This window comes from Anoplophora glabripennis, unplaced genomic scaffold, assembly GCF_000390285.2.
Source record: "Anoplophora glabripennis isolate ALB-LARVAE unplaced genomic scaffold, Agla_2.0 scaffold563, whole genome shotgun sequence".
In the NCBI taxonomy this organism is placed as follows: Eukaryota; Metazoa; Arthropoda; class Insecta; order Coleoptera; family Cerambycidae; genus Anoplophora; species Anoplophora glabripennis.
The window spans coordinates 36,126-59,541 of record NW_019417080.1 but is presented as its reverse complement, the minus strand read 5'-3'; the positions used below and the strand labels follow the sequence as shown (position 1 = coordinate 59,541).

The 23,416-nt window shown below is 31.9% G+C and overlaps 1 protein-coding gene across 1 annotated transcript in view; it reads right to left on the bottom strand.

Annotated features, from left to right (window-relative positions):
• LOC108911403 (Kv channel-interacting protein 1) overlaps positions 1-23,416 on the bottom strand; it is a 162,994-nt gene that overhangs the window by 119,620 nt on the left and 19,958 nt on the right. The window lies entirely within an intron of this gene.

The window sequence follows — 23,416 nt, the reverse complement described above, 5'->3', positions numbered from 1 at the left end:
GAATGAAAAAAACTTGTTTATTTGGTATGGCTGGATTCGGTTTTCTATAAGCTTTTCAACGAGCCCCCTCATGCCTTACGTTTCCATTTGAAAAAAAAGTAGGGGTAGCTGGGGTTAGGGGGTTGAAGAAAAATTAATTATTATATAACCGAAAGATGGGAAAAAATCAAAATCAGTTAACGTGTTTCGGCGTTTTAAAAAAAATTTACTCATTCAAAAGATATGAATTTTATTCCGTACTTTTGGCCATCCCTGTATAAATGTTATCATTAAGATGCTCAAAGTCTACCAAATTACATAGGAAGTCGTGGTACAATTAACAATCAACTGAAATTTGGAAATATAGGCTGTCTTCCTTAAAATGCTGATTAGAAAAAATGTGTTACCAAAATTTCATTGTTAGATAATTTAAAAATTATGGAAGCACTGTCAAAATATAAAATGCATATCTTTTTTCACTAATTTATGTGTATGTACTTCCAATGTACTAGAAAAAAATAATACAGACTGTACTTTTCTGAGGGGTCACAAAATAAATGAATTTTCCAGATACCGTCCTGAAATTATGGTATCAATTCTAGCTGCAGTAGTATATGATATATCAAAAATAAATTAATTCCCTTAAATTGTTCAAAATAAGTTTTAGTGAAATTTGAAAAATAAATCCAAATATTAAAAAAATGTACATAGAACTTTTTTAAATGGTCATTTCGTATTGCCTTAGATTGTTTCACTCTGCCATTACAGTATATACAGGGTTATTCTCATAATAATCTAGCATTTGGAAGATATAAACTAAACTTTTGTTTTTTTTAATGGAACAAGGAATGTCATACCTACATATATTTGCTTGCACAGTTTACACAATATTTTGATTTCTTTGCGGACCCTTTACAATAGATAAAGTCAAGATTGCCATGGAACAGGTGAACATTTATGTTTTTTTGCCATTAAATTAACTAAACAAATCTTTAATTTTATATAAAAGGTGTGTTATAAACCCGATTGTCTTCTAAACGAAAGACATTTTTTAAAATAAATTTTTCTTATGAAGGAAAAATTGTATAATTCCCAAAAGTCCTAATTTGAACGTCATCTAGATCTTTCAATCTAAAAGATAGAGTAGGCACATAAATATCTAGTAACTTATATGATTTGAAGAAGGAAATATTTAACGAAGTTAATACTATCAATGAGGCGGGTAAAAAGATATAGAAAGATAAAAAAAGATAAGAGGGTAGAATGTTATGTGAATGACCCTGTGAGTTCCTCACGTAAATTCTTAGAATAAATGCCACTACTTCAATTCAAAAGGGTATTGTACGATTCTATTGCACAATATCCTTCTGTAAACTTGGAGGCATTAGAACAACGAAAAACAACTAAGTAATGAGTTCTACGTTGAAGAAACAATAGATGCAATATTATATATAGAAATTTTGATCAAATCATTAATCATAAACCTAATCTGAATAGGGAATCACCCAGAAACAATAAAACGATATTTATGGCTTACATTTCTGTGGAAGAAGGCGAAACTAGGGAATTCTGATGACGTTAATTTATTCTATTGTCTCATTTCTGTTCTAGGTAAATTTATGGATAAACTTAATTTATTTTTTCCCTCAGAATCTTTATTATGTTTTTAGTAATATACTTCGTGCATATGTACAGGGCGTTTCATACCAACTATACACACTACAACGACAGAGTTGTCTAACCTAGGTGAATATACGATGACCACCTAAAAAAGATTTGGATCAACATTAGCGGATATACAAAGAGATATTTGAATTCTCATAAAAAATACATTTGCGCAAAGAGAGTTTTTCCAGCAATGGTTAATTAAAAGTTCCAGGACTTCTGTAGTATTCCTAAGTAAAAAATAAACTGCCTTTTAAAAAATAAATAAATGAATACGTAATAATTTTTGTTTGAAAGGTCCATAAAGTTAGACATATTAAAATAAATCTGGTTTTTCATTCTTAAAAACAATAAATATTTATAAATGCCCTAGAAATGTGTATAGTAGAAAACAAAACATAAATCAAAATATGTTTGTAGAAGATTCATTTGAATATTTATTCAAATTTAGGAATGATACAGTTGCCAAAATTCTAAACAGAATGTATTTTTTAAATTTATAGATACACTTAAAGAAACAAAACCTTATTTAAGTTTCACCCATAAATTGTATTAAAGCATGCATTTCAATTATTAAAGAACCCAATGAACTCAACAAATCATTGAAAAGTTATATTTCAAGCTTCTGATAACGAGAATTGCAAATAAGGTTGAAAAAATGAGGAAATCAGCGAAATATCTCATTTAAAGACAGAGAGGTGTATAGCTTCTTCATATTACTTTCTACAGTAGAAATGTAACTTCCGCACACGACATCATCGTTATCCTCTGCACTTGACACTGTTTGAGTAGTTGATTCAAAGACAGTTACCCTAGAGTGTATGTCAACAATTCACTTGAACATCAGGCTATCACCCTAGGATAGTTATTCTTGGATAATGGATCAAATTACAGTCCCGGTACTATGAAAAGAAATGTAAATTTTAGAATTGAAATAAAAGCTAGTTTGGAAATGTAAAAGTATGAGCATATTAATTAAATCTGCATATTATACAATGTTAATACAATCAGTTAATATATAGAGCGTTTTGAAAAAAGGTGACAAATTGCGAAGCTGATGGAATGTCATAACATAAAAAAATAATTTAATTAATTAAAATTATCAGCGACACCACATAAACACAACAGGTATGACAAATAGTAAAAAATAAGTTAGAAAAAGCGGTAAACATTTGAATAAGAATCACAAAATGCAGTCATAAGACGGTTCTGACATAAAGCAGTTTAGATTTATAACGATTGTAAAATTGTATAAATTGATCTACTCATGCGAATATTTAGTTTTAGCTAAGTAGTATAGTTTTTCCGAAGTCAATTGAACCTATAATTTCAAGGTATGTACCAGGCTCGGTCGTTAAGCATCAACTCGGCATTGAAATATTTGAAAAACTTTTTCCCATATTTATTTAGCCATACGCATATATAGGTCTGGTCGAACTAAACGTGCAAGTGGTAGAAATGTATACGACCAGTTGAAGAATGCGAGCGCGGCCAAAGTAAGATGAGCACAGTTGTATTGGGCTTCTAGGCAATAAATCAGAGCAGGCGACAAGTGGTTCATAAATTGCCCAGCAGTGCAGTGCTGCAGTGCGGAATTTGGTGCGAATCAGGCAATTTTAATTTCTTATAGGCACCTTCTATCAATCATTCATATTACAATTGCGAAATAAGAGGGATATTTTGTTTACTAATATTATCGCAACATGACATTTTGGAGACCTTTTGAAACGGAACAAAACAAAATTTACCATTAATATAATAAAATTGTTTGAGGACATAAATAATTGAAATATGTTGTTGGCCAAATGAACATATAATAGAAATTTTCTACACATTATATACAAATTATTATAATTTTTTACCTTTAGCATACAGTTTTTTTTAGGGACGCCTATGAAAATCATTAAATTTTATTACCAGACGTTTTTTGCATATTCAACTGACTTCGGAAGGACTATACCTACTGTTCGAATTTATCCAAGTTCAAGTTGATGTATCTAGAGTCTAGACCAACAATATATCATAGGTTACTAATTGAGTCTAAAAAAAAACTTTACTTTTACTATTTAGATTTTATAACGTTAATAATCAAAACATAACACTATTTATACAATTTAGAAATGTTCATAAAATTTTAAATATAGTTTCAAACATTTTGAAATTACTAACATCTTTTAACTCATTGAAAACTTAAATTAAAATATCAGTAATACAGTATTAGCGATTATTACTTAAGGCAAATTTAGCTTTTCATGAAAGCCTCAATAAAGTACTTCATCTAAGACTAAATACCATAGGCGCCGACTTTTAAAACTTTTGTCGGGTGCTCAGTTGCCTTATAAGCATTTTTTTGCCAGATAACATTAAAAGCAAGAGAAATGAGTCGTCATTTGAAATAGCATGAGGTAAAAGATTTAAAATACGTATTTCTCCGAATTAGATTTTATGAAAAACTTTATTACTGTTTGGATACAAATTTTAAAAATTTAACAAGCTTAATAATTTTAACAAAAGATAAACTTCTATGGAATAACAACTGAAAATATAAATATATGTACTATGTAGACGTAAAAGTAGGTGGCACAGAAATATAGTATTCTAACAAAACTGATAAATAATAATTCTAGCGGGTGCTCCGCACCCGACAAATACTTTTGTCGGGTGCTTGAGCCCCGGAGCACCCGATAAGTCGGCGCCTATGCTAAATACTAAAGATATAGGTTTCATTAAGCTCTCTAGGCTTACAGAGAGAAACTTTATTTCGTTTCGACAACCTCTTGAAGATCATTATTCTTATCCTTATTAGCCTCCTATGATTACTGTCACAGAAATATAGATTTATCAATAGTCTTATAAACAGTTCTTATGAAAGTCCTATGGAAAGTTAAAAAACTTAATTGTTACTTGGGGGCTTTTTTAGCATAGTCAATCATATCCTTTTCCAAAATGGTGTATTTTCAGCGATTTCGAAAAGAATTCTATTTCTGTGAAAAACTAAAATTTATAATATGTGGCAGGTATCTAACAGAAAACTTAACCTTAAAAAGTTATGTTCTAAAATATTGCTAGGATAGATAGTAATAGTTTGTTCTTAATGTAGGTACTAATTTTTTTCCTTGCCTTCTGTTTATTTCTCCGTTATTATTAAAGATATACCCATCGATATCTACATTACTGTATTCATGAGACAACGTTCTATCCAAATCTGAGAAATGTACAGGGTGTTCCATTTAAAAAAAAACATTTTTTTCGTGCAGCTTTTTAGAATCACCCTGTAGAAACTCGGATGCACGCAAAAAACGGTAGAAAAATATATAAAATCGACCTGTCTCGGCGACTGTATTTGTGAGACACCGTTCTATCTAAATCTGAAGACATATACAGGGTGTTCCATTAAAAAAACATACTTTCTTTTCGTGAGCTTTTTAGAATCGCCCTGTAGAAAATCGGATGCACGCAAAAAACTGCAAAAAACAAAATGAAATCGATATTTATATTTAAAAAATTAATTACAGTTTTATTTAATTTGTTCCATAATTTAGCCGCTCACTGTATAAAAAATGAAGAGAATATATATACATATCTTTCCATTTAATATTATTGAGGAATGAAACAAAGTTATGGGGAAAGGGGTAAGGATTTCGCTCAAATACTGTATATTACCCTAATTACAAATGTGTCAGCTATGAGGCATTTTACTAATGAAACGTCATAATGTGTCTGTCTAAGGCGCCCATTCATTGTTATTAATACTGATAAACTCAGATCTTACACAGAAATGATTCATTAATAGTAGATGTAGTAATAGTGATTAATACTGTTTTAAATTGCTAAAGATATTAGACAATTAATATTCATCGTTAACTTAATTGATAGCCATGATGATTTTTTGAAAAAATTGATCATAGTACATAGTAGAATTAATCTATTAATAGGTGGATGTATCTATTGATAATAATTAATTAAATCAAAATGTTAATTCTTAGTTTGTTGCCTAAAATTATTCGGGTGGAAAAAGTACACATATGTGGTGAAGAGAAAGGAATAAATTTATTATTCCTTTAATCGATGACTTTGGACTAAAGTCCTGAAATAGGTCAATTTTTATGTTTAAAAGTGCGTTCTGCGAGATATTTGTTTTACATATGAAGTCATATGTGTGACAAAGATGACCTCATCGATGATTTTTTAAATACAAATACTACAATAACGTAAACTGTCGTTCCTACGTGGTTTCCCAGTAAGAAATTTAATACATTTTTACCAAAAGTAAATGAGATAAAAACCACTACAGAGAATGAAATACACATTATTTGATTTGAAGAAAGCTGCATTCAAATCGTCGTAACTCACATTTCTGTCGAGTAATGAATGCTGATATAGGTACTAGAAATATTTAAAATTGTTATCAACATGAAGCTTACTGAAACGGAAACAATTGAAATTGGTTGTGAAGACAAAACCAGGACTCAGAGAGAAGTTTGTACTTTATTTAATAATAAATACCCCAACCGAGAACCACTTTCTCAATCCACAGTAAGCAAAATTGACAGGAAGTTTAGAGAAACGGATCATGTAAAAGTGGACTAAAAGTGGAAAACAAATACCCGAAAATAAGATACTAGATGTTCTATTAGCATTTCAAAAAGGTCCGCATATCAGTTCATGGTAAATAGCATTAGATAATAACAGTTCTCAGAATGCTAAAAAAATAATGGTATCCTTACAAACATATATTAGTTCAGGAACTCTTGAAAGACGAAATAATAGATAATAGAATCATGGGACTGTACTTTTTCGAACCAAAGTTTTCGATATTTACAATTTCTGCAAGACAATTTGGTCTCCGAACTGAATCAGCTGTTTCCGAACATAAATGATTTGTGGTTTCAACAAGATGGTGCACTCGATGCTATATTTTTAGGAAACTACTTGGACAATGTCTTTCGAGATAAGTGATTAGGCGAAGAGGATTAACTAATTAATTAAATGGACATCTAGTTCTTGAGATTTAACTCCTCTATTTTTATGGGGATATTTAAAAAGTAAGGGATACCAAAATGGTCTACAAAATCTAGATGCATTAAAAGAACGCATTCGAAGGAAGATGGAAATTATAAGAATTTATAAGCAAAGTTCAAGAAGAGGCCTCCTCGTTGTATTCAGGGTGTTAATGATAAGTTTTGCCAAACTTTAATGGCGTATTCTACCGACTCGACGAAAATAATCAACTTTTGCCCTATAAAATTTTTTTATAAGACGCTTCCCTACGGAGATACAGGGTGTTAAATGTTTCAAATATTTATATGATTTTTCCTGTAACTTCACTGGAACAAAATATTTAGTTATAAAATTTGTAGGATGACATTTTTTTAGCAGAGACAATTTTTTCATGGATAACTTATTCCAAAATACACTCCAGTGTGCGTAGTTATTGGGGGAGTAGTGGACCTAGGTTTTTTAAATAATTTTAAATGTTTTTAAATTTGTGGCAATAAAGTATTCTTGTAAAGTATTCGTAAAATTTTACTGGCCTTTAGATAATTGGGAAATCAAATAAGAAAATATTTAACTGAGGGTCGTCAATTTCAAAATCAATTGTAACTTGGGATGATACGAATACATTTTTTTGTAGTAATTTTGGAATTTTTCCTTTGGCACTATATAAATTCAATTACCTAAACTTATTGATATGGTTAAATAGAGAATTACAAGACTTTTCAAGAGCTATCGCATACTTCCATATTTGTATTTAAAAAAAAACATCGATTACGTTATCACCAGCACGCATATGATTTCATATATACCTAAACAAATATCTCGCAGAACGCAGTTTTAAAAATAAAAATTGACCTGTTTCAGGAAGTCACCGATTTACGAAATAATGAATTTAATCCTTTCAATAATTATATATGTCATTTAAATGTGTCATTAATTTACTTTCCATACATTTGCGCTAATTTGTCCTTAACAATGTGATATTAATATAATTTTCCAGAAGTAAAACCACGCGCTAATAAAATATATGAACGTTTACTATGGAAACTGTACCGAAAATATGTAAAACCATGAAACACGCAAAGCTTTCTCCAAGAGCCTACTTTGTTTTATAAATGAATATAATTTCAGTTTTACTGCCTCGACATTTCATTTAATAAGTTACATAGTTAAAGACTCTTAGCACACAATACTTTCGATGTTATACAAAGCTTAAAATTTGATGGATCGTTATTAAATATGTAGAAAAATATCCAAAATTTGTTGCCTGTTTTTTTTGTTGCGTTTTTATAAATATTAAATTATGTATATTATATTTGTGAGACGACAGCTTTTAAATTATGAAATGGAAATTAATATATATACAGGAAGATTCAGTCATAATGTCATTTTAAGTCGTTTTAAGGAAAGATGAGTAGAATACAAAAATGAGTAGAATACAAATATGCGATTAAAAAAATTTTAAAATTCATATTTACGTTGAAAAAAATATATATTTTCAAATCATTATTTAAACCTATTTTCGGACCACTCTTGATCGCTGACCTACAAAGATTTGTCGAGAGTGAATCTTGACCCACTGTACTCGGTCTCGTAGCTCTTACTTTTTAATAGTGAATGAAAAACAGACGGTTTTTACATTTAACAGACCTCTTTTAGATTTTAAATATTAACAAGTATTATTTATTTATTAATTTAAACAAATATATAAGGAAAATAATTGCTTTCGAATGTTAGGTTATTTAGTATTATTAATACTGTTAAGTTCTCACTACTTACTTTTATAATTGACTATGAGATTTTAGTATTATGTTCAATTAATTATTCAATTTATAGTACGTATAGTTACCTAGTGACTCATTACTTTTTAAATATTATTATAGTACTTACCTATTTAAAATGCCAGTTCGGCTAAAAAATACTTATATAAGTAGGATCTTCTTCCCTTTTGACAGTTTACAATTGTTAATTAAAGTAAATAAAAGTAAATTGTATCGATGGGGGAAGCAAGTCTCTCAAAAGATATCATGTAGGGTTTGCATGGTTTTCATATATCCCTGTCAACCAATTTACTGCTAATACGTCTGAAATTATCTACCACTTTGATCAGTTCTCAACCCGCGATAACTTCCGCCTTAATTTACGTGTAAAGTAGATTAATTCCAACGGGAATGTGTAAAAGTTAAATGAGATGTCACAAAGTTAATCAACGACGAATTAATAGAAACGTTCGAGAACAGAGCACGTTCAATTTTCTCCAATGGGTCTGCTTCCAAGAAACTTTAAAAATAGAGCTGGCCAATATCTTAAATTGGCTTGATATGGGTCAGAATAATATCGAGAAACTGGAATTTCCTGCAGAAAACTATGCTGGTAAGTAGCGGATCGGCCAAGAAACATTTATTTCGTAGAGTTTTGTGGAATATCAATAAATCAATAGAGTTTTTTGCTTGTAATATGCAGTATGTGACGTGTCCCTTATAAAAGTTTAACTTGTATCGCAAAGTTTCTCTTGTAGTTTATTAATTGTATCATTGAACCGTTTCAAAAGATATTGCCTGTAATTATTTATTCGGGACATATTTTGTTATTGCTTTTATATTTGTTTACACTAAAAAGAAAAGTTTGAATAAATAACTTCTTGCACAAAAAGGATCAGTCTAGGGATTGATTTTAGAAAGTTTTGCCTGTCCAAGAAAATAAAAATTATCTTTACTAAAGGAGTAGAAAATTCGTCTCGGCTCGCAATATTCATTATAATACAGGGTAGCCCATCGAAAACGTACCGCAAGGCATTACAGGGTAGTAATGAACTTTTCGGCAAAATCCAAAAACAGGTAAAGTTTGCTTCTGAGGGGGACAACTTTTGGCGCAAAAAGCATAGCAAAATCTTCAACCCCCTAAGTGGGGGTGCCATCCCCCAAATTTTTTTAAATGGGAATGGGGGTCAAGTGGGGGGTCATTAGAAAGGGCTTTTAATTCTCTATACATCGATTCTTACTTTTTGAAAATCGATCCATTATTTTAGAAAATATGCAGCTTTGAAAATACGAACAATATTTTTGACGAGAAATGCGAAAATCGATTTAATTTTACTTCAAAACTTACGGTATTAGCTTGGTAAATTCCTTCAAAAGAATTCGCTGTTTTTTTTTCTGATTTGCGAATTCTTTAGCCTGATTTTGGTGAGCAAAAAATTGTCCGCTTTTTGTTTCGTATTTAGATAGGCCACAAGAAGTTGCTAGATAACTGTCTTGTGACTTGTAGTTGAAGAGTACCAATACTGCCGAGTCTTTTAAATTGATTAATTATGGTGTACTCAATTCCAGAAAGAGTAGAAATTATTGAGCTTTTTTTCAAAAACAATGAATGCGGAAATCGGGTCGCCGAACTGTTCAACCAACGGCATCCTGAGAAACATGCGTCTGGAAAAATTGTTCGCGAATTGGTGGCCAAATTTCGCGAAACTGGCTCCGTTCATAACAAAAAGAGGCAGGTTGAAAATCCGGTACTAAATGAACCTACGGAAATAGCGGTATTGGGGCAAGTGGCAATGGATAGTACGCTGAGTACAATGCAATTGGCTACTGCGACAGGAGTGAGTCGTACAAGTGTCCAACGAATATTAAAAAAATACAAATTCCATCCTTATAAGATTCGGCTAGTGCAAGAGCTAAATGAAGACGATTTTGATCGTCGTTTGCAATTTTGCGAAATAATGACTGAACGAGCGATAAACGATAATTTCCTCTTTAATGTGTGTTTTTCGGACGAGTGTACGTTCTTCTTGAATGGTTTAGTGAATCGCCATAATTGTCGTTACTGGGCTGATACCAATCCAAGGATTTTCCATGAGACACACTCCCAACACCCCCAGAAGTTGAATGTATGGGCAGGTATTTTTGGAAATTCCATTGTAGGTCCTTTTTTCCTTCCTGGAAATTTGACAGGCGATATGTACTTGGATTTACTACAAAATGTCATCGACCCAGCTCTAACAAATATCATAGAGGACGACCCTGCTTACAATGAACACGAACTGATTTTCCAGCAAGACGGAGCTCCTCCACATTACTCGCTCAATGTGCGCAATTACCTAAATGAGACGTTTCCAGGACGCTGGATAGGACGAAGAGGTGCAATTGAGTGGCCCCCTCGGTCACCCGACTTAAATCCTTTAGATTTCTTTCTCTGGGGGCACATTAAAAGCAAAGTTTACAGCACTCCACCTGATACCTTGGAAGATCTGCGAGGACGAATCATTAATGTATGTCGCGAAGTAACACCGCAAGTGCTCCAGAATGTTCGACAACGGTTTGAAGACAACCTGTATCATTGTATGCAAGTTGGCGGACAACATTTTCAGCATTTACTTGACTAATACCGTAAGTTTTGAAGTAAAATTAAATCGATTTTCGCATTTCTCGTCAAAAATATTGTTCGTATTTTCAAAGCTGCATATTTTCTAAAATAATGAATCGATTTTCAAAAAGTAAGAATCGATGTATAGAGAATTAAAAGCCCTTTCTAATGACCCCCCACTTGACCCCCATTCCCATTTGAAAAAATTTAGGGGATAGCACCCCCACTTAGGGGGTTGAAGATTTTGGTATGCTTTTTGAGCCAAAAGTTGTCCCCTTCAGAAACAAATTTGACCTGTTTTTGGATTTTGCCGAAAAGTTCTTTACTACCCTGTAATGCCTTGCGGTACGTTTTCGATGGGCTACCTTGTATATGACAGTTAACTTTTCGAAAACTTCTCCATTTTCGTTCTCTTAACTAAAAATGACTTAAAATCTAATGTCAAACAACTGTCAAAATTGTATTATTATAAAAAGGCAGATTATTTATTTAAAAAATGTTCGTTTCAATATAGTAGAAGTGCCCTATTAAACTAAAATGGTATTAAGAACAAGAATACTTGATATACCTTCGGTACAGTGGTGAAACTATCACTAAAACTGATTCTAGAAGTCCACTAATCCAACACAAAGTTGTAATAGTGATAATATTTTCAATTTTATTAGAAGTAATAGAAAAATATATATCTTTTATTGTATATACCAACTATTAGTCTTGAAGACAAAGCTAGTAATCCAACAAATATACTGTTCTATTCTATCAAATGTATACCATAGTCATGGTCAACGAATATTAACCGAATGAATTTGTCATATTAATAAGTAATGAAAAAGTTCAGCCGATTTATTCGTTATTATAAGCTAAATTTATTTTTTATTACTGTCTACATTTTAAAGGATCTTTTGCTACTTTGCTCAATTTTGATCCTAGAAATAAACTTTGTTGATGCACTATCCAATAGGATTATCTTTGCAAAGGCGACCAAATTCCTTCGGTGGCTTTCTTTACCAACTACACATTCGATCATTACATGAATATGCGTCGGATGTCGAACAAACTCATTCAGTGATGTTCTATACAACTTAGGTGGTTGTTACACTGGATACGAATTCGTCCGAATCATAAGAATTCTTAACAAACTAATGGAACGAATGGATTGGCTATATTGTATGCGAATTCGTTCGACGTTTGATTTTTACTTTTTTTACATATAATTTTTTAAAGAGAATCTCACATTTAAATATAGAAACGCTATAGTTCTAGATCAGCGGTCGGCAACTAGCGGACCGCGGTTCAGGTCCAGACCGCGGAAAGTAAAAAACGACCGCCTAAAATTTTTGAAAGTATAAATTAATAAAATAAATTAACCTCATTCTTAAACAACTTGGATGCAAAAGAAGCAAGGATGTATTTGGAGTTACTAGCAAATGAAGCAATATGCTAGCTGTGGCTTTCCTGAAAGACATTATGAAACATTTAAATGCGCTCAATACCGAGCTACAATGAAATGGGAAATTAATATGTGATCTGATATAAAGTGTGTCTTCTTTTCGTCGCAAGCTGGATATCTTTCAAAAAGACTTTGTAAGTCAAGAATTTATCCACTTTCTAACAATTCTTGAATCTAAGAATAATTGTGAAATGGACATTGCAGTATTTTCAAATTTTGTGTCAGATCTTAGAAAGGAATTTGCTGCAAGATTCCAAGGCTTCCCAGAGATAGAGATGTCGTGATTCTTAAAATTGTTTTTAAAAGTTTTTCCAGCGGCAGAATGGACTGATGTGGCTGCGAAGTTGTTTCACCTTTTAAAGTCTTTACTCCAAATGGAGATAATAGACTTGCAAGAAGACATTTCCTTGCAAACGTAAAAAACTGCATCCCAGAAAAATATGGAAATTGCAAAAGATTTGCCATTTGTCTGGCTACTATGTTTGGCTCCACATATGTCTGTGAAACTTCATTTTTGAAAATGAATTTTTTGAAGAACCAATATCGCTCAAGATTAACGGCCCTCAACATATTGTGTAAAAATTACTCCACTTGTTGATAATATTACGAATTTCTGAGAAGGGGAAATGCAAAGTTGTGTCCAAACAGATACCGACGTACCTACAGCTTGAATTCTGCTGTCAGACAACAAATAAGTTTATGTACTTATTTATAATCAATGATTGGTTTTAGTTACTATTAGGTGTGGTTTGTCAATATGACATAGTTTAACAAGCTAATTCAAAAGTTATTTAGCTAACAAATAATTGAGTGAATATTTCTCAACGAGCAGTTGATTCTTTCGACACAATTGGGTATTGACTCATTTTAACAGAAAATTGTGTTGATTTTGGATATTTTACTCATTTTTTTACATTGTATAACAGACACTACTTAGCAATTGATATTTAATTAAATCCATTGATTCCTATTCTTTTACCAATAACGGATTATGGAAATGTATGTAAAGTGTATTACAAGATATTATAAGTTTTTTTCTTGATATTTTTTTAAATTACATTTATAATCCAATAACGAAAATGAACCAAAATTTGACTACCTCCAAGAAATCCCAACACCAGTTGAATGAGTTTTATTGATCATTTAATGTCCTTAAGCTGTTTCTAGCATAATTACAGGAGTCATATATATGACTAAGCGCCAAATTGATATGAAATCAGGTTATCATTCTTTTTCAAAAACAACTGAAATGTCATACTTACGAGCGTCTTGGAAATCCTAACTATATTTGATAGATTTCAATACTGTGCTGCTTTGTTTATTTACTTTATAAAGAATTTATAAATGGGTATTTTCACTATCACATAACATTATCATAACAAAGTCAAAGTTGCCCCGGAACCAGTGCAAGTTTATGCTATTAAATTTACTAAATAGATCTGTAACGTTTCTATTAAGAAAAAAATACGATACTATGAAATATGTTTTATAATAATCCTATCCTATTCTAGACAAATGACGTTATTTTGACAAGATTCTCTTACAAAAAGACACTTTTATGGTACGCATAAAGTGCTGGTTTGACCTCAACATAGAGAAAATAAAATAAACAAATAATGATCTGACAATTTATATGAGCTAAGGGAGAAAATATTAAACGAAGTTAGTACTATCAATGAGGATAACATCTCAGGAAACATACAATAATATAAATCATGTTTACTAGACTCTAAAACTGTCTAAAACTGTCTTTGAAATAAATTATTTTTTAATTATCTGAAATGTCTATTACGAAAAATACATAATATTTATGCAAATTAATTTTAAAAAATTATACATTTGACATTTCCATCTGCGAATTGAAAATATTATATCTGCATTCAAGAAATGCCATTTCCATATAGTTGATGAGAAAGCCCTTATTTTCACACATATGAGAAGAAAAAAATAATTAATAAATCATCGGATATAAACAGGCAAAAACTTAAAATTAATAACCCCATATGATTTTTTAAAATAGCTTTTATGGTTTAATTATCAGGTTGTAAAAGACCCACCAACGGAGCATTAAAGATCGCGCTATTTTTAGGTTGTTATGATATTAAAGGGGAGCAGCGTGCAGTGAAAACTAATGACTCACACACACTCACCTAATTATAATTTACTTTTATTCTGCCTATGAAGCGGAAATAATGTCAGCGAGACATATTAATCTGAAAAAAGCAAAATGGGACTCTTTGGTTTTGAAACTGGGAAATTTAGGAATAAGTTATACAGGGTGTGGCGTGTATAATCTATAAAAATTAAACTACAGCTTCCTGATGATATTTGTAATAGAAAACTCTTATACGAAAAAGTTCTATCTTCGCGTTTTTTTTTGTAAATTAAAGTTCATTTATTCAACGAAAATGAAGGCCGACCCTGTGTTATTTATTAAAAACTTTGGAAATGTTTTTATGCGACCCGAGATGCAACCTTATAATTTAAGTCGGTATAATCTAATACTAGTACTAAAAGAAGGTTAGGTTACATTGTCAAAAAATTTGTGCATTCAACTGATTTTGTATTTGTATTGAATTTATTATTCACTTAATTATTAAATATTAAGCATCGTCCATCGACCCATCAGTGTTAAAAAGTGAAAGATTCCAGACAAATGTTTTTATTTTGTAAATCCACTATAGTGACAGTGTAATTTTTATAAAGAAGTAGAAAATAAGAATAGCGTGTCGATTCTTATTTCTTACTTTGCTTAATTTTTTAGTTTGTGCACAAACTAGTTTTACAATGAACCGAGAAAACAATACATTTACTATTTCCGAACGTGTCGATATTGTGTTAGTGTATGGTAGAGTCGGAGAAAATGCGCTCGCGGCGACTACGTTGTACCGGGAACGATGGCCACAACGTCACCTCCCATATGCAAATACAATCCTACAGTGCTTTTGGCGGCTGCGAGATACGGGAAGTGTTGTTCCTCGAGGAGAAGGACGTGATCAGCAAGTGAACCTTAATGTTGAAGATGCAGTGTTGGAAAATCTTGACGAAGACCCCACAATTAGTACTCGACGACTCGCACAGTAAGTAAGAACCTTATCTCGTACTGTGCACCATCTTAAGGCGCCAGCTGTTGCACCTCTATCATCTGCAACCGGTTCAACAGATTTTACCCCCGGATTATGATCAACGAATGCGTTTTTGCAGATGGTTTTTACGGCAATGTGCCAATCAAGTAGACTTTCCTGCTTATGTTTGTGTAACAGATGAGGCGACATTTACCCGTGATGAAGTGAATTTTCATAATATGCACATATGGGCAGATGAAAATCCTCACGCAATTAGGGAAACTCATTTACAAAATCGGTTCTCGGTAAATGTTTGGGCTAGCATAATAAGCGATGTACTTGTGGGTCCCTATTTCTTTGAAGGACGATTAAATGGACCAACATATGCTGACTTTTTGGAGAACCGGTTGCCTGAATGAGGAAGTTTCACATTTTTTTTTTCTTTTCTTATTAAATTCCTTTCATCGTAAAAAGTCAATTACCACATGAATTTTAAATTTTTAATTAATAGTTTTCTATAAAAAAATATATAAATTCAAAATAATTATCTATGCACTAAAACGCAATCTTAAACAAAGACGGCTGACTCTTACGTCACGATCCGGTATCGGTCCAAATTAAACGAGTCGTGTTCTGTAGTCTGTCTCACTCTTACTCATTTGTGTTTATGCAAACTATGTGTGCCGGATAGATTTTATATTATTTACTTTTACTTAACACAATATTGTTAATTATATTAAAAACTGTACATTCTATGTCTACAGAAGCTGGATTTGTCCAAGAGCAATCTGATATTTTGTCAAAAATAGATGTTCTATAAAATATGTTTGCATGATTTCTTCCTCATTTTCTCATCTTTTGGTAGATTAAATAGTTTGTTGTGGAACTACACATGGATACCATAATATTTATGTTCAGACACTGTTATGTTTTTCACGTTTTCGTGTTGTAATTCTGATCCTGAAGCCGTCACGCATTAAAGCTGCCTGGGTAGATATTGAGAAAATGTTCGTAGACTCTATGAAAATTAACGAAACTTGTCTTTAAATTTATACACTAAAACTAACTACTCAAAACTACTCAGAATTCAATGCGAACACAAAGTATTCAACACAAGATTAAATGACAGCAATGCAATGACAGCACCAGCCTCCCGCGTCTTGACAGTCTTAACACTCATATACCGGATCCTGACGTCACAAATTGCTTGACCAATTAGTCACCGTTTTCGCCCACCTAATTATATTCAATATTTTAATAATTAATTATATATTAATAGTTAAGTTTAAAGGGGTTTTACATATAGAAACATACTTTTACAGTAATTTTCAGCACTTTAAATAAATTTTGCTTCAAAAGAAAATTTTATGCAACTTCCTCATTATTGGGCACGCATGTTTTATCTTCAAGATGGGGTTCCTCCACACAGTACTCGAGAAGTAACGACACTTTTAAATGAAATGTTTCCTCAGCTATGGATTGGACACTTTGGTCCTGTGCCGTGGCCACATCGGTCACCCGATCTAAATCCAATGGACTTTTATCATTGGAGTCGTTTGAAGTCATTGGTTTACAATAGTCCAATTGCTACGGTGGAAGAATTGCGAAACCGTATACTTGAAGCTGCTGACACAATTAGGGGAATACCTGGAATTTAGGAAAATATTCGCCAAAATTGGGTGCGTCGGTGTCATGCCTGTATCCGCGCTAATGGGGATTAATTTCAACATTTTCTCTAGAAATGGTAAGTTTTATTTCATTTTGTTCCATATTTTAATGAAGTTTGTTTAGTGCACGCAGTTGGCAACTACATATGCTTACGGATGTGATTTTGTTTGCGAACTCTTGCAGTAATAACAATGCATTTACGATAGTTTTTTTTAATATCTATTTTTCTTTGCACTTTTGCATTGAAAGATTCCCCAAAATTTGAGAAGTATCTTTCTATCTTTCAAGGATTTATTTACGCGGCTGGTCTACAGCACGTAACTCATCGTACAGCACACGGACAGGACCGTTCCAGAGAAAATATTTTGATCCATAATTGAAATTTAATTTATGAAAAAAAAACGCAAAAATAGAACTTTTTCGTATAAGACTTTTCTATTACAAATATCGTTAAAAAGCTGTAGTTTAATTTTTATAGATTATACACGCCACACCCTGTATAATTAACAGAAATACACTGAGATACAGTTAAACAAAGTGGGTTCAAATACATATTACATTGTTCACAAGTATAGAATATGAAATGACTTGAAGATATTCATTTTGAATATAGAGTGTAATCTATTAAAAACTGCAAGATAGTCCTTTACATTTTTTAGGTCGTATCAGAGATTTTTTTTCTATTAAAATCTCGCTGCATAACATTAATCATCATAATTTAACACCTGCTACCTCCAATTTAATAAATGCAGAATATTTTTTTATGCAGAAATTTTTATAAAGTTTCTATTTCAGTTAAATAAACCTATGAGTCGCTGAAAATGCCTGACTCAAAGGTCTCTGTAAATGTTTGATGAGAATCCTATTTCAAAAAGTGAATCTACTCTTTAACAACGATTTTCTATAAACGTCTGGTGTGGTATAATTGTTTTAAAACTAATTGGGCCCTTCTCTTTTGAAGAGCTTTATACAGGAGAAGTTTACACGTAATGAATTGCCAGGTCTATTGGAAGATATTCCTATACTTACAAGACAACAAATTATAACATGATGGAACTCCTGCTTATTTTAGTCGACTAACGAGAGGGTATCTTAATGAAGGCCATATTAATAGGTAGAACGGAAGTGGAGGACCACATTCTTGGCCAGATAGATCACCAGATCTCAATCTTCAATAGTCTACTATTACCGATGAACCATCTTAAAAGCTGTAGTGTACGAGATACTAATTAATAGCAGAAATGAGTTTAGGCAGATAATTATTGATAAATGTCAGCAAGTGGGGAATAACCAGGGGATTTTAAGAGAAGCCACTCAATCTATTCTTGGCCGTGCTGTACAGTGTATTAATGCTGAAAGAGGACATTTTGAACAACGTAAATAAGTATGTTATTTTTGTTTTATTGTAATTTTTATCCTGACAATCAAACACAGTAAAAGTTTAAAATCTGTGTACATGTAAGTACTTATTTCTAAACATTAAAAGACCAACTCGGTAACCATGGAGAATTGATCCCATGTATCCGTTATTATATTTTTTTTTCTCAGCATGACCACATGAACTTGTATTGAGAAACTTACATGCAAATAACTTATTTTAAGTTAAAAATAAAGAAGAAATAGAATAATACATTTAAAGGAAATATTTGGCAGAAACATGTACTTCATAGTTTTAAAAGATAAATAAGCAAACATATAACAACTACTTAATTTCATTTGTGTTAAGGAAGTAAGCCCTGAAGCTGAATAAAACGCAGATTCATTGTAAATACAAACGTAAAAGTAACCGAACGTTATATGAAACTAAATTAATTCATTACTCTGAAAATACATATTTAAACTATTTTTGTCCCTTACAAATTTAACTTCAGCAGCATGTTCGCTATTAATTTATTTCTGTTAAGTCTGTAAAAATATAGTTCAGTGACTTGCATGCGGTATAGGTAATGTAGGTGCATGCAGCAAACAGTCATATCTTTTCTCACTTATAAACAAACACAATATTATTAGAAAAAAGAGTTTTAAAATTACCTATAATAATGTATTTAGAAAAGTTTCTTTTAGGTTGTAATAAAGAATTTCCGATCAAGTCATTAAAATTGTAACGCTTTTGATAACATTACATTTTACATGAATCTAGTCATGCTGTGAATATTCGCGAATTTGCTAAATTTAATTTTTATTGCAATTTTGTTTTATTACGTTGTCGAATGTAGGTATTTACCACGACGTAAACTGATTTGCCTAAAAATATAACAACTGTGATTTTAAATAGAAGTAGTTCAAAATTTAGTTTCTCGTACCAAATAATAACTAATTTCAATATTCATCTTGTAGAATGAAATTGTTTGTAGCTAAAAATATTATTAGAAATATATAAACTCATTACTAATCAGGGAAAAGTATATAAATTCTTTGCATTTCAAACACTGTTTTAAAATTTTCGAAACTTAAGAGACTTTGAAAACATTTATTTTTAAATCACGCTTTTGAGAATTCTGTTTCAATTCTCTTTTCTTGGTTAATTTGCCACATTGTAAATTAAAAATATATATACTAACAAATCCTTTCGCATTGCTGTAAAAAAAAATCAAATAAATTTCCAAACGTATACATAAATCTAAGTGAGAATGGAATTCTGAAGTAAATAAGTATCTAAGTAAGCCTACTTCTTAACGTGAGATTTAAAAATAGATAAAAATTAACTAAAAAACAACCGCTGCTTGATTCTCGTTAACAAAAAAGAACTAGGAAATGCTAAGATTCAGTCAATATATATTTAAACAAATATTTCGGATGTTTTCCTGTTTTAAAATATATTTACCATTACTTTTGAATATACTCGTATTTATAATCATTACCCATTCTCAATATTTTTAATTTATGTTACTTTTTTCGGAATACACTCATGTTAATTCATATTCTCTCCTCTTTCATATTTAAGCGGTCCTTTTTCTCTTATTTTGTATACAGCAATAGCCATAATGTACATTATTTTTATTAAAAAATGTTTCCCAAAAGAAACCCGGAGTTTCATATGTGGAAAAAAGATTTCATCAATTAAAATGTGGGCAAAGTTTTTACATACTTTTAAAGAGTAGACATTGCTAATAAATATGTAAGAAGATATAGGGTAGATGTCCTCCGAAACTCACTTGGCATACTTGATCTTTTAAGAAAATAAATCTGTATCACGTTTTCGCATACATACGGCTGAATTTCGTTGATAACTCTGTCATTAATTCAGGAATGGTATTCATTTGAGTAGAATACACTTTGGATTTTACAAATCCCCACAAGAAAAAGTCGCATGGCGTTAGATCGCATGATCTTGGTGGCCAAATCACTTCACTCTTAAGTGAGATGAAAATTTGCTGAAACCACATGTCATCCAAATCCATGCCATCCAAATGAGGCCACAAAAAGTTCGACAGCACCTGTCGATATTGTTCTCCATTGACAGTTACTGCGTTTCCAGCTTCAGTTTCAAAAAAGAACGCACCAATGACTCCACCAGCTTAAAATCCACACCATACTGTCATTCTTTGGGTATACAGTGGTCATTCTTGAATGACCCAAGCATTGTCTCTACCCCAAATTCGACAGTTCACATACCCACTTGGAGGGAAATGCGCTTAGTCGATAAAGACGATTTTCTTAACAAAATCACCGTCCACTTGTTGATTCTCCCAACATCCGCAATCAACGAATATCCACCGCATTAAATGTTCGTCTGATTTCAATTCGTGTGATAATCTTGAATGGATGCAGATGCAGATCTTCTGTTTGAAATGTTTAATTGTAGTGACCGACGCCGACGATGCACAAACGTTAAGGGAATCCGCCACATTATCATTTACCGTAGCAATATTTTCGACTGAACGGCCAATACGAGGACGGCCCGTTTTTTATTATCTACAACTGAATATGTTTGTTCAAATTTGACAACTAATCTTTTCACAGTTGTTTCATTCGTGGTGTTTCTTCTACCGAATATTCCACGTAATTTGCGCATAGACTCAGCTACACACTCTCCGTACTTCACAATCATCACTCGCTTATCTATTGTATAGCGACCCATTTTGTCTAGCCACTCCGTGTTTACTACATGTGACCCAGCACAATGCTGCCAACTCATCGGAATGAAAATGACGCACAATTCAAATCCTAAGTTATTTTTGGGACACCTTTTACCAAAATAGTTTTTTCGGTACATTGTAATTATTATTTTTTAAATTTTTTAAATACGTAATCAAAAGGTTATTAATCTTCTAACGACTTTGAAGGGCTACATGAATATTGTTTTTACTTTTCTCTATAAATCTACACAAATTAAGTATCTCTAAGAATAGACGCCAAAAATAAAATGTATATATTTCTTGGCAGTATTTATATATTACTTGTTAATTCTTAAATCTATAAGTTCAGACTGAATAATATTTTGTTTTGAGTAAACACGTTAGTAGTCCAGATATTTTTGGTAAATAATATCACGTCGTGCTTAACATAAAAGTGTATGTCGCAACATTATATAGGATTTACTTTTGTAGATATTAATAATTTTTGAAAACAATGAATAACACAGCCCCACAAAAAAAAGTATCGGATCTGGTATTCAGACCCATGTATTTCCATGTATTATTTTTTTTAAGCATTTTGATCTATTTTCTGTTTTTGAATGAAATTGGACCAGTTTGTCTGACTCTATGATGATAAATTGGAATTAAATGAGTGAAAAATCATACGTCTAGTGAGCTGGTAGAATAATTTGACTTTTTATAACTTTCGTGGATCGTAAATGACGGTTTTTGTGAATTTTGACCTGTTTTTTCAATTTTCCCCAAAAACTCAGACCCTTTGGGCCAAATCTGAAGGCAGATTCGGATTCAGCGGAAAAAAATACATAGAAATACATGGGTCTGAATACCAGATCCGATAATTTTTTTTTGTGGGGCTGTGTAATCATTTTCTTAAGAAATTACCAGTGCTAATTTAAAATACGGTGGTTGTTCGGGTTGTTATGTCGTGGCCTATTTATCTGGTCGCCGCCAGTTATAGACCTACCTTCCACTTTCTTAGCCTTCACTAGGAATGTTTGACTTACCCTTGTTATTCTCGGGCTAGATTCTGTGGGGGTGGATCCGCGAACACAACTCCTAAGCTAGTCCTGATGTTCATATCTGTTCTTATTGTTGGTTTTAAGGCAGCTACAGACGGAACCACTTCCCAAACAATGATTCTCCTCTGAGACCTTCCATAGTGCTTTATAACTGGTAGCATTCACAGTTTCAAACTTCTTGCCTTTCTTCACCGTTGGCATCTTCAATGGTTTTGAAAATCTTTATCGTCACTGAAGTGAGTCGCAGTCGTTTGAAGAGACCACAACGAATGGTCTCAGGAGACCACCACTATCTGGATAGCAGTTCCATCGGCAGCGTCCTTAGCACCAACAATAAGAACCTATATGAACATCATTGCAGGCCTAGAAGTCCCGATAGCGGATCCGCCTCCACAGAGCCTAGCTTGAGAACAACAAAGACATGTCACAGATTCCTAGCTAAAGCTAAGGCAGTGCAATGTAAGTCTGTAATTGCACTTTAGATATCAAGTAATCCCGACTACTGATTAAGACAGAGCTAAATGAAGATAAGTTGTCTATGAGTTCAATGTACAGTTAACAAAGGCGTTCCATTTAAAATAAGAAAGTACGATACTAACCTTTACTGGCATAATTGTAATAATATGGAGGGTTTTGATATTACTTTTTGTAATGTAAGAGATGTAAAGGCATACTTTAATTAGGTCTATTGTGTATATTCTTGTTTCTTTAATTTTAATATGTATATTTTTTCATTGTTTTTGACTGTTCTGTTGGTTGTTTTTATTGACTTTGACTTTTATATATACATATATTACTTTTGATCTTAAGATTTTGTATTGTTTCTGTGTATTGGTCTTTTTTATTCTTTTGTAACTTTTATATTAATTTTTAGGATATATTTTTAGTGCTTCTTTCCATTAATGTATTTTTTTTGTACTAAAACTTATCCTTTAAGTGGGTTTCACCCGTTGGATATTTTAAGAGTAAATAAATAAATAAATAAATAAAATAAATAAATAAATAATTACTTTTAATTAACTGAGCGTTTGATTTTAAACTGCTTTTGTTTCCGTATCTGGCAAAATTAGACGTTAAGGGGCGGCGTTTATATGCATAATTTTTTGTCCA